We start from the raw sequence: 17,562 nt of genomic DNA, 5'->3' as shown, positions 1-17,562 counted from the left end.
CGACCATTTCTAGTCTTTCCGATCACGAGGCGACCTTCAGCCAAAGGAGGAGGGTCCGAGCCCTAGGTTTGGTCTCCCTCCTCCCGTGCGCAGGTGTTGAGGTATTACCGTCGATCTTCCTCTTTGTTCGTCGACAAGGATGTATCGTGCCCTAGCTGTAATCTTGGAGGTAAGCCATTAAATCTAGCTGTGGATTTCGGGCTAAAATCTCTGTGTAGTGTTGATCTGGGCGTTTGGTTGGGAGGCAGTAGGTGCGATTGATTCCGGTCACCTTTGTCGTCAACAGGAGATAATCTCCTTCGCCAGATTCGTGATCACCACCGATGATTGAAGAGGAAAAGGTAAGGGAAGCTATTTTTGTTGCTGGATTGTAGTGGTGAAAAGATTTCTTGGTTGACTTCTTGATCTCTTTGATCCGAGCAGTGAGGAGGTTTTTAGCAGCTACTCCTTCTCGTCAGCAACATCTCTGGTCATGGATCAGCAACAGTGGCTGTGAGATTTAGGTATGGAATAGATTATTGAACTTTGTTATAGATTAACTAGGTTGATTTTCTCCATGGATTTAATAATGGATTAATTGAGGTTACACTAGCTTAACTCTAGGTTAAGTGGTGAATTATATTAGAAATACCTAATCGATAGTTAGGGTTAACGAATAGGGTATTCCCTAACAAATTTTTGGACCTTATTTAGCTATTTTAATTCACAAAAACTTAGGTAAATAAAATACTTGGTTACAGGACTTTGACTTGCGATGAGCTGCCTTACATGGGATTTCTTTTGCCACGCGCTATTTTGAGGCGGGTACCTTGATTTATCTTTTAAATATTGTCATTTGATATACATAGTGGATTTTTAATGAGTAGTAACAATTATATTATATCTGCATCGGTATGTCATTGCTTGATTCCTTCAGCATGCTTATTTATTACCTATTTTGCATCCATCACCCTCTTGATTATTTATGCTCATAGAGCTAGTGACATACCATGCCTTATGATATACCAGACAAGACATTTACAATATCTGATACGTGTACCTAGATCTTCTTATTCAAGCCATTTATTTTTGGTACATATTTTATGGAGGTAGATATGGTCAGGATTTTCATGCTTAGTGTCATGCACCATCTCGCATGATTGCATACTAAGCGATTGTCGGCTCCATTATTGTTGAGTACACCGTCAGTTATATGGATTTGCACATAAAACCACTCATGGGTTAGTGGTTTTTATTCAGGCAGGGTGTGTTGCAGCAAGTTGCTCTGTCAGTGCTCCGCTGGTCCACTCATGGGTAGCGTGACACAGCGTGGTAGTAAGACAGGGATCCCTCCTGTGGACTAGCTTAGGGAGATGAGAGCATTGAGCTCCCCCACTTATGATTTGGGGTAGGAGGATAGGTGTACTCTGACAGCATCCTGTCCACTCGGTCACTCAGGAGCAGTGATGGCAGAGTGCACAGTTGTCACAACCCTACCCACTCGGTCTCACCATCGTGTGTGAGATGGCTGACTGGAGTCAGGGGTGACCAGGACATGTCATTTGCATCATATGTATGATTGTATTTATTGCTTGTGTTTGCTGCACTTTATTTGTTGCGTATTTGGTGGATGCATATGATTGACATGCATACAGGAGATATGATATTTTCGGTCTGACGACCGTATTATTTTGATAGGAGGTCCTGGTGAATATAGCTTCTCCCATTTCCTTCAGTTTTGCATTTTCCATTATTATTCCAGAAGACTGTACGCATAATTGTTACTATTGGTTATTTCCTACTATACATATCAGCTTGGTATCCGCTGAGTGTTGACTCATCTCGTTGATATATTTTTTATTTTCAGGTTGAAGCTGTCAGGAGGTTCCAGTCGCTAGTCCCCACTAGGTGTCGAGGTGATTTTATATTATCGGACTTGTGTTTCCTTGATAGTGAACTATATACTTGTGATGTATGTGTTTTGCACTTTGGACTTTATATCGTGCTTCGGGTATGATGCCCATGTTTCCACTGCGAAGGTTTTCCATTGTGTTGTGTTTTCCTTGTTGTAGTGGAGTAGAATTTTACCATTTTAACTGCGTGGTTGTGTCAACCGGAGGTTAAATTGTATAAACTGCATGGAATGCTGATCTTATTTCATTATATATGTTCTAGCCGTGTTGACCGAGGTTTGTGAGCCCTGAGGACTTTGTAGATGAGTTTCAGATTGTCACCCGTAGAGGGGAGATGCTGCTGAAATTTCCTCGGTAGGGACTCCCCCAGGGCATGACAATTTATTTGGTATCATTGCAAGTTTATGATGCCTGTTTTTCGTGTTCTGGATTTTCGAGTTAATCTGATACCAAATTATTTGGTATCAGAGCAAGTTTATGATGCCTATTTTTCGTGTTCTAGATTTTCGAGTTAATCTGATACCAAATTATTTGATATCAAAGCTAGTTTGAGATGTTTGTTTTTCATATTCTGGATTTTTGAGTTAATCTGATATCAATTTATTTGGTATCAGAGCAGGTTTAAGATGTCTGTTTTTCGTGTTTTAGATTTTCGAGTTAATATAATACCAATTTATTTGGTATCAAAGCCTAGTATTTTACGAGTCAATCTGGGTAATTTTCGGATTTATATGGATTTCCGTCGACTTTTATGTTTGGAAGTCCAAGGTATTTTTAGACAAGGTTATAATTGGGGACTTGGTAGTGACGGAACATCTCCAGACGGTAAGTAGGTATGATGATTACTTTTGGTACTTGTAGTAATATTTGGGTAATAGTTTAACAAATATGATGAGATCTACACGTGTTCCCGCTCCGAAACGTGGTCCAGGACGTCCACGCAAGAGGATATTGGAATCCCTGGCAACGGAGTCGCCAGAGATGTCTACTAGTGTTGAGCTTGTCGATCAAGGACAGACTCCACATGGTACTGCGGGCGCGTCGAGCTCTCAGACTCCAATGGTTTCAGAGGTACTTACCCCAACCGTAGCCGTCGTACCTACTCCTACAGTATTCACAGTGCCACCAGCACTGCCACCTGCGGCATATCCGGCACCTCCTCCAGCCATGCCTACGACATATCTGGCACCTCCTCCAGCCGTGCTTACGGCGTATCCGACACCTCCTCCAGCAGTACCTGCTGCTGTGTACCCAGCACACGCACCGGTAGCACCAGTTACACCTACCACACCTCCAGTCACTCCTGCTTATATTGACCCTGCAGTGCCACCTGTGGTACCGGCCTCGGCTTATGCAACAACATCAGGGATACTTCCCCCGACCTATCAAGCAATACCACCTGTAGTACCAGCTCCAGTGGTTCTGCTAGTTCCCGCAGCAGTCCCTACTCACCTTACTGATATAGTTGCGGTACGAGCTCGGATCCCAGCTTTGGCAGAGTTAATGAAAAGTCGATTCACACTATTCCGTGGAGAGACCGATCCGAGTGTGACTCAGTCTTGGATAGAAACTATGGAACGGACCTTCTTCTATATGGCTTGCTCTGAGTGGGAGGAAGCAGAGTTGACTGCTTTCCATTTACGGGACGAAGTCGATATCTGGTGGGATACGCAGCGTTCTATCATAGGCGAGCAGAACATCATCTGGGCGAGGTTCAGAGAGGCTTTTGAGAGCCGATACTTTCCACGGTCATATCAGATGACACGCCATCAGGATTTTCTGAGTCTTCGGCAGAACAACCGCATAATGACAGAGCATAATACTGAATTCAATCGGTTGGCCGGATTTTGTCCAAAATTAGTTGCTAAGGACTGGTCTCGTATGCTTCAGTTTGTCCAAGGACTGGATGGGCATCTGCAAGTAAAGATTGCCAATTTTGGAAATTCGTCTTACATAGAGGCATTGGGCATAGCCCTTATGATTGAGTCAGCTCACCAGAGAGCGTATCTGGACAAGAAGAGGAAGCAGACAGATCAGACATCAGGACAGATTCAGCTACCACAGGCTACCAGACAGCGGCAGAGTGGTCGCAGTCGGTTAGGTCAGGGAGCTTCTGGGGCATTGGGCCGGCCTCAGAAGTCAGAGTGATCTTCATCAGAATGTTTTCGGTCTTCTCAGCAGAACCGGAAACAACCCGCCAGCGACATTCACTGCACCAGATGTGGGTCCAAAGACCACATCACCTCAGCTTGCTCCCTGCGATAGCCAGTTTGCTATTATTACAAATTGCCTGGTCATTTGAGTCAAGATTGTTCGCTGAAGGCTCAGCATATTACTTCCGAGGAGGGTGAGAGCCCAATCTTCGCATAGCCAGTAGAGGACAACTCCCCCTGTAGTAGTTGCATATGGCATGCACGGACTTGAGCACTCCAGCGCCCTTATAGTATCCTAAAGCTCTGTTCCGGGACCTCAATATCTGACGCAGGGGCAGTATCAATTGCAACCTCAGCCACTAGTATAGTATCAGCTGCAGCCCTAGCTACTGGTTCAGTACCAGTCACAGCCTCAGCCCCTAGTACAGTATCAGCCGCAGCCTCAGCCACTGGTTCAGTACTAGTCGCAGCCCCAACCACCTGTCCAGTATCAGTCGCAACCCTCATATCTATCTTTGGCATAGTATCCGGCACCGACTTAGTGGCAAGCTCAGACTCAGACGCAGCAGCCTTTGGCAGCACTACCACCTCCACCACCGCTAGAGACTAGACGTTTTCATACGGTTACCAGAGGGGATGCGTAGTGGGTCGATGGATTCGTTTTCCGCGGTATGGTTTTACTTTATGAATTATCCGTTGATATGCTGATAGATACTGGTAGCTCGCATTCCTTTATTTCTCGTGCCTTTATGAGGGGCATAGGTAGACTACCTACCCTTAGACCGCATTGACTGATCATCTCCCTACCGTCCGGTGATACATTGGACGTCACTCAGGAGGTCAGAGGTTGCCCATTAGACTTTGGCAATATGATACTCATGGTTCATTTATTAGTACTGGAAATGGTTGAGTTCGACATTATCCTTGGCATGGATTGGCTGTCTGCATATCATGCCACAGTTGATTGCCGGATGAGGGTGGTCACATTCTGACCTCCGAACCAACCCTCATGGGATTTCACTGGCATCAGGGATGACGACATATCGATCATTTCTGTGATTTGGGCTCAGTAGCTGCTATCACATGGCTGCCAGGGATTTCTTTTATCGTTAATTAATGTTGATTACAACAATAGTTCTCAGCTCTCAGACGTTCTAGTGGTCCAAGAGTATCGGATGTGTTTCCAGATGAGCTACCAGGTTTGCCTCCCTAAAGGCAAGTCGAGTTTGCTATTGAGCTGATTTCGGGGACCGCGCCAGCATCGAAAGCTCCTTACCATATAGCACCGAAAGAGTTGGACGAGCTAAAGGTCCAACTCCAGGACTTATTGGACAGGGGATTTATTCGCCCTAGTGTATCTCCGTGGGGTTCTCCGGTATTGTTTGTCAAGAAAAAGGATGGTACTCTAAGGTTGTGCATCGATTACAGATAGCTGAATGTAGTGACCGTCAGGAATAAGTACCCCTTACCACGGAGCGAGGATTTATTTGATCAACTCAGAGGTACATTAGTGTATTCTAGGATTGATCTACGATTCAGATATCATTAGCTGAGAGTCAAGTATTTTGATGTTCAGAAGATAACATTCCGCATCAGATACAAACGTTATGAATTTTTGGTAATGCCATTTGGGCTTACTAATGCTCTAGTGGTATTTATGGATTTGATGAACCGCATCTTTCTAGAGTATTTAGGTCAGTTTGTTATCGTATTCATCGATAACATTTTGATTTACTCGCATTCCAAGGAGGAACATGCACAGCATCTTCGCATAGTCTTGGAGACTCTTCGACGACGTCGACTATATGTGAAGTTTATCAACTGTGCGTTTTGGCTATCCTCAGTCGGTTTTCTAGGACACGTGGTTTCTAGCAGAGGTATTTTCGTAGATCCTTAGAAGATCGAGACTGTCAACAGTTGGGAGCAGCCGAAATTAGTTCAGGAGATTCACAGTTTCTTGGGATTGGCTGGATATTACAGATGATTCGTCGAGGGTTTCTCTCACATTGCTATGCTGTTGACACGCCTGACCAGGAAAGACATGAGGTATTGAAGTTTATGTAGTCAGAAGCCTGTGAGACAAGCTTCTATGAGCTGAAGCGGAGATTAGTGTCGACACGAGTTCTGATTCCGCCTTTTGGAGAGGACAGATTTGTGCTCTACACTGACGCTTCTCTATAGGGTTTGGGTGCTATTTTGATGCAACGTGGCTGGGTAGTCTCCTATGCTTCTCATCAGTTGAAGGAGCATGAGAAAACTACCCAGTACATGATTTGGAGATGGCCGTTATTATCTTTGCTTTGAAGATTTAGCGACATCATTTGTATAGTATTACATTTGAGATTCTCACTGATCATAAGAGTTTCAAATATCTTTTCACTCAGAAGGAACTCAATCTCCAACAGAGGAGATGGATGGAGTTCCTGAAGGATTACGACTGTACCATTAGCTACCACCCGGGGAAAGCTAATGTGGTTGTCGATGCACTTAGCCGGAAGTCCAGAGGGACTTTAGCTTGCCACCGAGTTTTGGTCATGGACTTGATTCAGGGTTTGTCTGAGTTGGAGCAGGGACAGACAGAGCTATTGGTTGCTACTTGGAAAACCTAATGGTTCCACTGTACAAAAATTTTGTACAAAGGTATGAACCTTTTCCTAGCTACCATGTGTTCTTTTAAATAAAACTCAGATCGCCTGCGGAACTTAACACGCTTGATCCTAAGTTTAATTTATTTGTTCTTTTAGGTTTAGACTTGGATCTCCTGCGGAACTTAACACGTTCGATCCAAATCACCTAGGTTATTAATTCCATTAAATATTAATTTCCAAAATTGACTTCTAGGACTGCATGGCGAGGCACATGGCCTTCTTGGATATGGGAACAACCACCACCGCCTAGACAAAGTCTTTTAAGGAAAGCTAATATTTAATTTCCTTAAATAACTTTAGGTCAACCAAAAGGAACAATCAAATCACAAGGAAAAGAAAAATAAAAGAACACAACATCGAAAACTAATTTGAAATACTAGAATCGCATGCCTCTCGTATTTGGTATTTTACATGAAGATAAAACTAACATGATGCGGAAAACTATATTAGTTATACCTTACTTAGTAGATAATGACCTCTTGATCTTCTACCGTATTCCTCTTCTAATCCTGGACGTTGTGTGGGCAACGATCTTCCGAGACGAGAACCACCAAGACACCTTCTTCTTCTTTGCAAGGTTCGGCCACCACATGACTCCAAGAAAGGATGAGGTTCGGCCACCACCACCAAGCTCCAAGGGATGCTAGAGCGAAGCCTCCTTTCTCTCCTTTTCTCCAAGCTAGATCCGGCCACCACAAGGACTCCAAGAAAACAAGATGGTTCGGCCACAAGAAGGAGAAGAGAGAAGAGGAAGAGGCCAGCCACCAAGGAAGAGAGCGAGGAAAAGAATAATAGAGTCGTTTACCCATGAAGGCACCTCTACCCCCTCTTTTATAATCCTTGATCTTGGCAAATAAGGAAATTTAAATAAAAACTTGCTTAATTCTTTTGCCATGAAAAGGAAAAATTTATTTAATTAAAAATAATTTTTCTTTTCATTATTCATATGGCCGACCACTTTCTCCCCAAAACAACGAAAGTTTTAATTAAAACAAGAATTAAAACTTCCTAATTTATTTCCGAAAATTTATAAAAAAATTTCCAATAATTTTTCCAATCATGGTGATTTATATATAAATTTTTTTTATAAATTAAAATCTTTCTTTTAAACATGTGGATAATTTTCAAAAAGGAAAGTTATCTCTAAAAATTAAAATCTCTTTTCAATCTACAAATAAGGAAAGATATCAAATCTTTTCTTAATCTTTTGTAGAAACTAATAAAAGAGAATATTTAATTTTTAAAACTCTCTTTTAAATTATGATCATGGTTAAAAAGGAAAGTTTTCTCAAAAGTAAAATCTCCTTTCAATTTACAAATAAGGAAAGATTTCAAATCTTTTCTTAATCTTTTGTAGAAAACTATAAAAGGAAAATTTAAATTTTAAACTCTCTTTTAAAACCATGATATCCACATAAGAAATAATTTTAATAAAAATCCTTTTTAATATTCTAGTGGCCGACCACCTAAGCTTGGGACCCAAGCTTTGGTCGGCCACCAACTTGGCTCATCCACTTGGTCTTGGCCGACCCTAGCCTGGGTTCCAAGCTAGCTTGGTCGGCCCCATTAGGATGGGTAAGAAGGAGGGTATGTGGTGGGTATAAATCTCTATATACAAGAGGCTACGATAGGGACCGAGAGGAGGAATTAGTTTTGGTCTCCCGATGAAATTAAGCTTCCCGTGTTCGCCCCGAACACACAACTTAACTTCATCAATAATAATTCATACCACTAAAGAATTATTATTGAACTACCGCACCAATCCCAAATTACATTTTTGGGCTCCTTCTTATTATGAGTGTGTTAGTCTCCCTGTGTTTAAGATGTCGAATAACCACTAATTAAGTGAGTTACTGACAACTCATTTAATTAATATCTTAGTCCAAGAGTAGTACCACTCAACCTTATCGTCATGTCGGACTAAGTCCACCTGCAGGGTTTAACATGACAATCTTTATGAGCTCCTCTTGGGGACATTATCAACCTAGATTACTAGGACACAGATTCCTTCTATAATCAACAACACGCACTATATGTGATATCATTTTCCAACTTATCGGGCTTATTGATTTATCGAACTAAATCTCACCCATTGATAAATTAAAGAAATAAATATCAAATATATGTGCTTGTTATTATATTAGGATTAAGAGCACACACTTCCATAATAACTAAGGTTTAGTTCTTTTATCAAGTTAGTATAAAAAGAACTTACCTAAAATGGTCCTACTCAATACACTTAGAGTGTACTAGTGTAATTTATTAGTCAAGATAAACTAATACCTAATTACACTGCGACTATTCCAATGGTTTGTTCCTTTCCATCTTAGTCGTGAGCAACTGTTTATAATTTATAAAGAACTAATAACATGATCTTCAGTGTGTGACACCACACACCATGTTATCTACAATATAAATTAATTGAAAAACTACATTTATTATAAATGTAGATATTTGACCAATGTGATTCTTATTTCTAGATAAATGTTTATACCAAAAGCTAGGATTTTAGTATACACTCTAACAAGAGCAGGATATTCTGGTTACCATGATTGCTCAATCGTCGATCAGGACAAGGATCCGAGAGGCCCAGGCCGATGATCAGTGCTTACAGTCTATTGGCAGCCAGATAGCTTCCGAGCAGCAGACCGAGTTCACCCGAGATGATGAGGGTGTTATTTATTTTCGAGGTAGAATATGCGTACCTCAGTCTCACCTGGTCTTGGAGGAGTTACTTCAAGAGGCTCACTGATAACCATGATTTTACTGCATTATTTTGATTCATTTATGCATGGTTTTGATGTTGGTTTCATAGTTTAAATCATGGTTATATTACATTTTTGTGCATTGCATAGATTTTGGACTTAATTACAAATTATATTATTTTTGGTGTTATTTGATGCTAATATTTGATTCTTATTTTGTAGGCATAAGAGGATCTTATATTTGGATCTATTTGGACCGGAATTGGGCTCGAATCGGAGTTCAAAAGACAAGATCAAGCTTTGGGTCGATTTGGGCCGTTTATCAAGAATAGGAGAGATCTGAACCATCCGTTGAAGATTTGGCCGATCCAACCTAATGGAGAGCAGATCTAAGCCATTGATGAAGATCCAGAAGTTTTGATCCAGATCTGAGTTCATCCAGCCATTGATCCAGCAGGATTAATCTGGGCCGTTTATTGAAGACTAGGCAGATCTGGGCCATCCAGTGATGATCTGATCGATCCGACCTACGGGAGGGTAGATCCAGACCCTAGATCAACATCAGTACCTTCGGATCAGATTTTGGATGACTTTTCACCATTGATTTAGCCTGGAATAAATCTCAGCCGTCGGTTCAAATCCCAGATCTGATTTAAAAGGGAAGCTACAGTGCTATAGCTTCTTCGTCGATCCCCTTCGCGCAGCTCAGTCCCGGCGCGCGTCTTCCAGCGTATTTCGGCCCCGATTCTTCCTCCAATCAATCTCTCAAGCTTCAACTTCATTGTAGAGCTTCACGGCAGCTCATCCCGATCATCTGGAGCCTCCGGCGGGTGTTCCCTCCGGCGAATTCTGCGTTTCTGTCCTTCTCTTTTCCCGCGCCAATTTGGAGGTGGTCTTCCAATCGGCGACTCCGATTCCCATCAGCGACGTTCGGCGGTGGTCCTCCGACGTTCCTGAGCTCCATCCGACATCACACCAACATTCATAGCATCATTCCAAATTCAGAGTTGGGAGGTTGCAGAAATCCAGATTTTCAGCCATTCTTGGGGTTTTGGGTTGTTTTAGCTCGCCGGGGGTGGTCCGTCGGTGTAGCTGAGCATTCCTTGAGCCGATACGCTGCTGAAGTTCTCCACTGAGGTCCAAAGTTGGGTGGTCTCAACTTTGGCACTCTTGTGTGACGACAAGAGTGTAAAACTTGTATGGATTGGTTGTGAGTTGGATTGGTTAGGATTTATTTCATTTTTTTTAGTGTTTTATTAGTGTTCTTATCATTGCAATTTAGCATTTCTTTGTTTTGTTGAAGTTTAATTCATGTTTGGTAGTTGTTTAATTCTTGTTTGTTGCTTGCTTAAGTGTTTAGAGTTTAAATTCAAGCTAGGGTTTTAATTGGTGTTGTAGATCAGATTTATTTGCATCTTGTATTTCATTCCTTAGTTTAAGAGTGTGTCAATGATTTAATCTCAATGTAGGAGTGACAATGCGTTAAGGTTTGATTGTTGGCACATAGGTAGGTTTTAGTTATGCTTTAGATTAATTTCTTTACTGCTGTGTTTCACTTTTGTTAGATTTAGATTCAAAGCATTTAAAACCCCCAACTCCATTTTTATATCGAAAACCCCAAAAATAGGAATAAAAAATACAATCCTAGATTACATATCATCGCTGGTTCCTCGAGAGCGATCCTGGGCTCGTTACTACAACATTATTACGAAATTAAGGGGTTCAGTGAATATATACATTTGTACAATTTGATTAGCGGATGTGACAACAGATTCGTTACATCAAATTTTGGCGCCGTTGCCGGGGAAAATTTTAATATGCAATGTTTGGTAATTTTAGGATTGTTGTTTGATTGCTTTCATGCTTATATATCCCTGTGTTTGATTTTATTTGTTCCTGAGTCTTCTAATTTTATTTGCTAATTGTCAGTGTAAGAACAGGAAATTCATGTGACCATGGATCCATATCATCAGTATTTTGGAGATGGGATGGAGAATTATTTTTATCAGCCTCAGACTCAGTCCTATCAGTCCTACCTACCTATGGAGCAACGGAATAGGTATGAGGATGCACAAGAACAAATTGAAGAATCAATGTGGAAATGTAATGAAGTTATGCAACAAATGAGAGAGCATCAAGAGCAACAATTTGCAAGGATACAGAATATTCAGAGTCAGTTAGATCAGATAGCATCATCTATTAATCAGTTACAAGCACAAAGAGCCAGTGAAGAGGTGGATTGTGGAGATCTTGTCAGGACTGACACTACTTCTATTTCTTCACAAGAATTTTCTAATATTATTTGTGATGATGATGTAATTATTCAAATTGTTGATTCTACTGATAGTGTTGCTCTAGATGTTGTGAATGATGCAGGTATTGTTTTTTAAGATGATATAAGTGTAGGGGAGTGCTTACTGGAAGCATTACCTCAAGAATCACCAAGAATTGAGGATGTAAGTGTAGAGACTTGTGCTATGGAGCCAAGCACCCAAGAATCACTACATGAGGTTGAACATTCGCCAGAACTGGAGTCTGAGCATTTATTTGAGGAGAAAGAGGTAACAAACACCACTCCAGGTACCTCTCAAGATGACAAGGTGAGTATTTTGTGTAATTTTTCAGAGAATTTTATTGAGGTACCAATTATTGATTTTATTAGACGTGATGCATTTCTTGATATATCTTTTACCCACACTAATTTTCTCCTATTTTCTTTTAATCCCACATGTGTGTGGGAGGTGTTTTCTTTTATTGATTGTGTAGGAGAAGTTGAGCTTCCAGAGTGGGTGCTTAAACTGAACCGACTTAGACCTCCAGAAAGAATTGTGAAAGGAAAAAGGATAAATAAAAAGAATTTGAGTGGGACTTTGATTACTCCACTTCCGGGGTGGCTTCTTTTGCTTAACCTTCTTCAACCACCGGGAATGAAAGGGGAGTTAGTTCCAATTTTGTTTTTTCTTGCATTTTGAGTCATGCTTTGTGTTTAGTTTTTTTCTAATAAATTCGTTATACATTTCTTTGGTTTCATATTTTGCATTTGCACTTTGTTTTTACATTTTGCATTTTATTTTGCATTTTGCTTCCATACTTTGCATTTAGTTTGGTATACATAGCATTTCATTTGAATAAAAGTCTCAATGGAATTTTCTAGTTATATTTTTAAGATGGTAAAAGTTGTTTTAAATTTGATCATCAACTTTAGGTCATTTGACATGATTGAATGCTTTACTTACATGATATTGGTTAAAATGGTAGTGGATTTCAATTTGATTAATTGAGCTTGTTTGCATGAATATTACCTAGTGAGGTCCACTTTAAGCCTAATCACTATTTTATTTTTGTGTGGCATGCACTCATAGCAATTGAAACTCTAGAACTTGCTTATTTTCTTTTCAAAGTCACAATAGCATATGTGTGCATGGTGATAGAGGATATTTGTCATTTTGCTCCAACATATTTTCCATTTCCTTCTCCACAATTTTCTTGAAACATTTTCATCTAGCATTCTTATTCTTGATCTTCTTTGCTTGTCATTCATTTCAATGAGAGTTTTGGGTGATTAGCTTGATGAGTGATTGACTAGATGGACAAAGGATAAAGTGTGGGGGAGGTGTATGAATTCTGTACAATCCGGAAATGGATCAAGGTTTGGAAATTGTTTGAGCAAGGGCTAATTTTAGGAGGTGTTTATGGTGCAATTTCTTAAGCTTACTGGAACTGCAGAATATTTGGAAGAGGACTGCTGTTGCTGTTCAGAGAGTCTTTACGAAGCTGAAATTTCTGAAGCTGTAACTAAATATCATTGCAATCTCTGATAATAATGATTTCAATCAGATTGTTGAGTTTTGATTGCAAGAGCTGTGTGAACAGATTAATTAAGTTGTTATTTTTCTTTATTATGCAAGAGAGCAGTTACCAGAAAGAAATTTATTTCTGCAGTAATAAAATTCTGAAAGAATTTCAAGTTGTTTCAATTCATGAATGGATTTTGAGCTCAACCAATTAGTGGAGCATCTGGAGCAGCAATAATTTGAATTCTAATTCATAACTCTCTATTAATCAAGCTGTTGTTACCTTGAATTCCAAAAACAGGAAAATGTTAAAATGGAAATCTGGAAAACTGAATTGTTTGAGTAACAAAAATCTGTTTGCAAGTTTTAACCTGAATTTCTTTAAGATTTAATTTCTGGAATTGAAGCTGTGAATTGCATAACAGAATTTGATTCCAGCTGTTGAAACCGTAGGGAAGGTATTCAGTAAGTATTGTTTCAGTTGGGACATTTTAGCTAAGAATTGGTAGACATTATCAGTGGTTATCTTCTTTACAGAATTAGTTGCAGCAATTATTTCTTTAAAATCCTGTTTTGTGCCAACTTTCCTTTAAATTTTCTGGGCAGCAATGGGTACTGTAAACAGTGAGGTGATAATGCTGGAAAAATGATGCAGTTTTATGTGGTATCAAGATGCAGAGCACCATTCTGGTGGTATCAAATGGCTGGATTTTGAAGTTGCAGTAATTTTCTAATTGATGTATGAGCTGAGACAAGATGGGAATTCAAGCTGTAATGTGATTCAATTATTGTTAAGTTCATTGGGAATGAATTGTTGAAGCTTTGGTAGATCATGCAAATTCCAGACTCGAGCACCATAATCTGATACTGAATTATGGAAATCAGAATTCAGTTTGAGATTGTTATCAGAAACTAGAAGAATCAAGTTCTGGAAATAGAAGATTTGGAAATGCAGAAACAATGAACTCTTGTAGCCGCTGGAGATAGCATTTTAAAAATTTCTTGGAGGCCATGTCAGTGCAACTGACACTTGGTGCAAAATAGATCAGACTAATGCATTTTCAGCAGTACTTCTGAGGTTTAAATGCAAAGAATTTCTATGATACAAATGGAACAAGTGAAGTTGGTGGAGAATATGCTATGTACAGAATTAAATAGAAGTGTTGAGCTTTCTGGATTAAAATTTGAATCAACATGAATCCTGGAATTGTAGCTAAATCAATCTGCTGTAAGTGAACAAAAGTGTGGAGCTGAGTCTTTAATCAGAAATGCAGAAATGGAGATTGGAAATGGATTTGGAAATGTTGAAATTGTATCCTGTTTAGTGCAAAATATGTGTGCTGATTCTGATCAGTAGCAACTGCAATTCAATTTCTTATTCATTTTATGCTAAATGGAACAGAACTGCATAAGCTGAGAAATCAGTTTCAAATGCTGGAAATTCTGAAGTTGATTTGTGCATGTTTTTGATTCAATGGAAGATTCAAGCAAAGGCTAGTGTATGAACTTGCTGGAAATGTAGTGTTGTATGTGCAGGAATTGGTAGCTGCATTTCAATGCTGAAATCTGTTATGCATTGCTGGAAGTTTTTGAAACCTCTTTGTACTTGAGTGATATTATGTGCTGAAATTTCAGAATTGGTTTCTGAAGTTCTATTAAATTTAAACAGAAATTTACTTCTATGTAAAGTGGAACCACCTTTTAAGAGGTTGCGGGAACAAGTGCTAGTACAAGTGCAGATTAGTCTAATGGATCCAGAATCTGAATTTAGAATTGCAGGAATTCTCTGAAATGAATCGGAAGTCTTAAACTATAAACCTTTTGGCAGCTGAAATCCATAGAATTCTTGCTGAATTGGATCTGAAATGCAGTAAATTACAGATGCAGAAACAAGAATATGAGGCTACAGTAACAGAATTTGAAATGCTTGGAATTGTTTTGAATCAATGTTGTATCATAATTCAGGAACAACCTTAAAACCAATGTGAAACTCAAGTTAGTGTTTCTATTGTGCTGAAAGAAATGGTATTCTACCTTCCATGGCATCAACAAAATAAAAAAAAAATGAAAGTCAGAAACTTTTTCTAGACACAGAAATGCAGAAACAAGATATTTTTGGTAGTTACTGAAATTTGACTTAAATGGACCATAATTCGGAATTAAATTGGTGGGTAACATTTCATCAGTGAAGCATTTGAGCATTGCGTCAATTACTCTGAAAAGTTGAAGAAAAGGGTAGCACTTGACACTCAAAACAGTGAGGTTAAAAGCTGGAAACAGAACTCAGTTTATATGTGGTATCAAGTGTGTGCAACTTTTTCATTATCATCCCTTGAAACCCTTGGAGAATTAATTAAACCTCTTGAATTTCCAGCAGCCTTTGTTGTTTATCTTCCTTCTATACTTTTCAAACCTGCTGAATAGAATTCGGATGGTATCAAAATTGCAGAATTCTGTTGGGAAGTGGAATAGCTCACTTAGCTAGATTTGATACTGCACTTCACATCTGCAGGAATTGGGAAAGCAGAGGAAGGGTTGTCATTAGTGAGCTATTGGAGAGACTGGAGCAATGACAGGAAGCACAAATTGACAAGAATTAAGAAACAGAAATGGATAGGAATGAGCAGAGTGCAGGAAATCAGGAATTTGGCATTTCTGTGCCAAATGGAAAATGAATTGTAATGAGCTGTATTGCTGGAAAGTGGGAATTCTGCAGAGAAATGGAAGAGGCATTTCTGTGGTTGGAGTTGTTTGTGATGTGGAAAAGTGGGGCTGCTGTGTGCCAGATCATTTTACAATTTCTTCACCAGAATAGAAACAAACTTCTTGAACTCCTTTGAAGCTGCTTAACCACTTAAATCTGAACTTTTCTGCTGCATTGGTGTGAATTCTGCAGAGATTATCTTGAATCTGAATTCAAATAACAAGTTCTGAATTGTATACATGTTGCTAAAGACATTGTTTCTGCATTTCAGTGTCTGAAATCAGATTCATAGAAGTATTACAGAATTTTGATTCTTCACAGTTTTAGAAATTCCTTAAATCAATTATAAGCTGGAATTAGTTCCCTACCTTTGCTGCTAATGAAAGAGCTTGAGTTGGTATTCTTATGAGTTTCAATTCTAGACTGCAGTAGGAGTAAATCATGATTGCTGAAACTGCAATGGTGTTGGAATTGCAGTACAGAATTCTGTCGTTGTGCTACTTCTAAGGAAGAATACAAGATATTTGAATATCAGTTTTATTCTGAATTTGAAATGCAGAATTCAGAAATGCCTTGTCCAAGCTTATGCCATTAGCAGGAACTTGCTATCATTATATGTTTTGTTCCTTCTTTTCCGAGCTCACCTTGAATCGAGATATGCAACTCCAATAGATTGACTTTCTTAAACTATTCAGTTTTACAAGAAATTTGGAAAGTATGCTTGTTAAGGAAGGTGGTATTAGGAGTGTTCACTTGCAACATGATAGGGAACTAAATTTAGATGCAATGGCTGCAGAACTTGAGATTGCTGCCTTAAAAACTGAAACAAATCTGCAGCTTTGGTTCTGGACTGTTTTTGCAGCAGAAGGAAGTAAAATTCAAGCTGAATTTTTTTTTTGTGCCATTGTAGGAAAAGAGATTAAGTCTTGCAGCCAGTCAAATTGGTAGAAGAAGATGTTAAGATAAAAGAAGTTAGCATCTAGAGTTGAAACTGCAACCTGATTTGAAGGCTGACCAGTTTTGTGCCAATGGTGTGCTAATTCTTCCATGTGATTCTCAAATTAGTGAGAAACTCAAGTAGAGTTGTTGCGTTCTCAGTGAAAATTATCTGACATTTGCAATGAATTAAAAATCTTGAATGGGATGAGTTCTGGAAATTGAAGACTAAACTTGGAAATGCAGAAATGTATTAGTGTTGTGCCAAGCTTAGATCTGTTCCTTGAATTTGGTTCTCCATCTGCGTGGACATAAGGGCAGCCTGCTGAAATCATTTTCTGAATTTGGTAACTGAGTTCACAGTTCTAGAATTTAATTCTGAATCCTTCTAAACTGAATTTCAATTCTAATTGTAGTTCTCAAGCAAAGTGGGAAGGTTAATTGCTCATTTCTTGCACTGCAGTTCAGCTTGAAAAATTCCAGGTTCTACATCCATGGAAATGCATGCTCTATATCCTGATACTGGTCCTTATGTAGCCTTAAGAAACTTCACAGATTTAAATTGATTCTTTACTGCATTTCAGCAATTCTACAATTAAGTTCAGAAACTAGTTTCATTAATCAGATTCTGTTTATAATGAATTCGAGTCTGAAAAATCAAAAACAGAGATTGAAGAAGGATGAAATTTGCAGAATGAAAGAAAGAAATAAAAATCTGTGGCTACTGGAA

General features: G+C 39.2%; 1 long non-coding RNA gene across 1 annotated transcript; it reads left to right on the top strand.

Annotated features, from left to right (window-relative positions):
• The first annotated feature begins 12,696 nt into the window (after positions 1 to 12,696).
• LOC121980376 lies at positions 12,697 to 17,490 on the top strand. The gene is made up of 2 exons (XR_006111520.1): positions 12,697 to 13,047; positions 13,125 to 17,490. It is a non-coding gene; the product is annotated as an uncharacterized LOC121980376 (long non-coding RNA).
• The last annotated feature ends 72 nt before the right edge of the window (positions 17,491 to 17,562 follow it).

This window comes from Zingiber officinale, chromosome 5A (assembly GCF_018446385.1).
Source record: "Zingiber officinale cultivar Zhangliang chromosome 5A, Zo_v1.1, whole genome shotgun sequence".
Classification (NCBI taxonomy): domain Eukaryota; kingdom Viridiplantae; phylum Streptophyta; class Magnoliopsida; order Zingiberales; family Zingiberaceae; genus Zingiber; species Zingiber officinale.
This window is presented reverse-complemented; position numbering and strand designations above follow the sequence as displayed.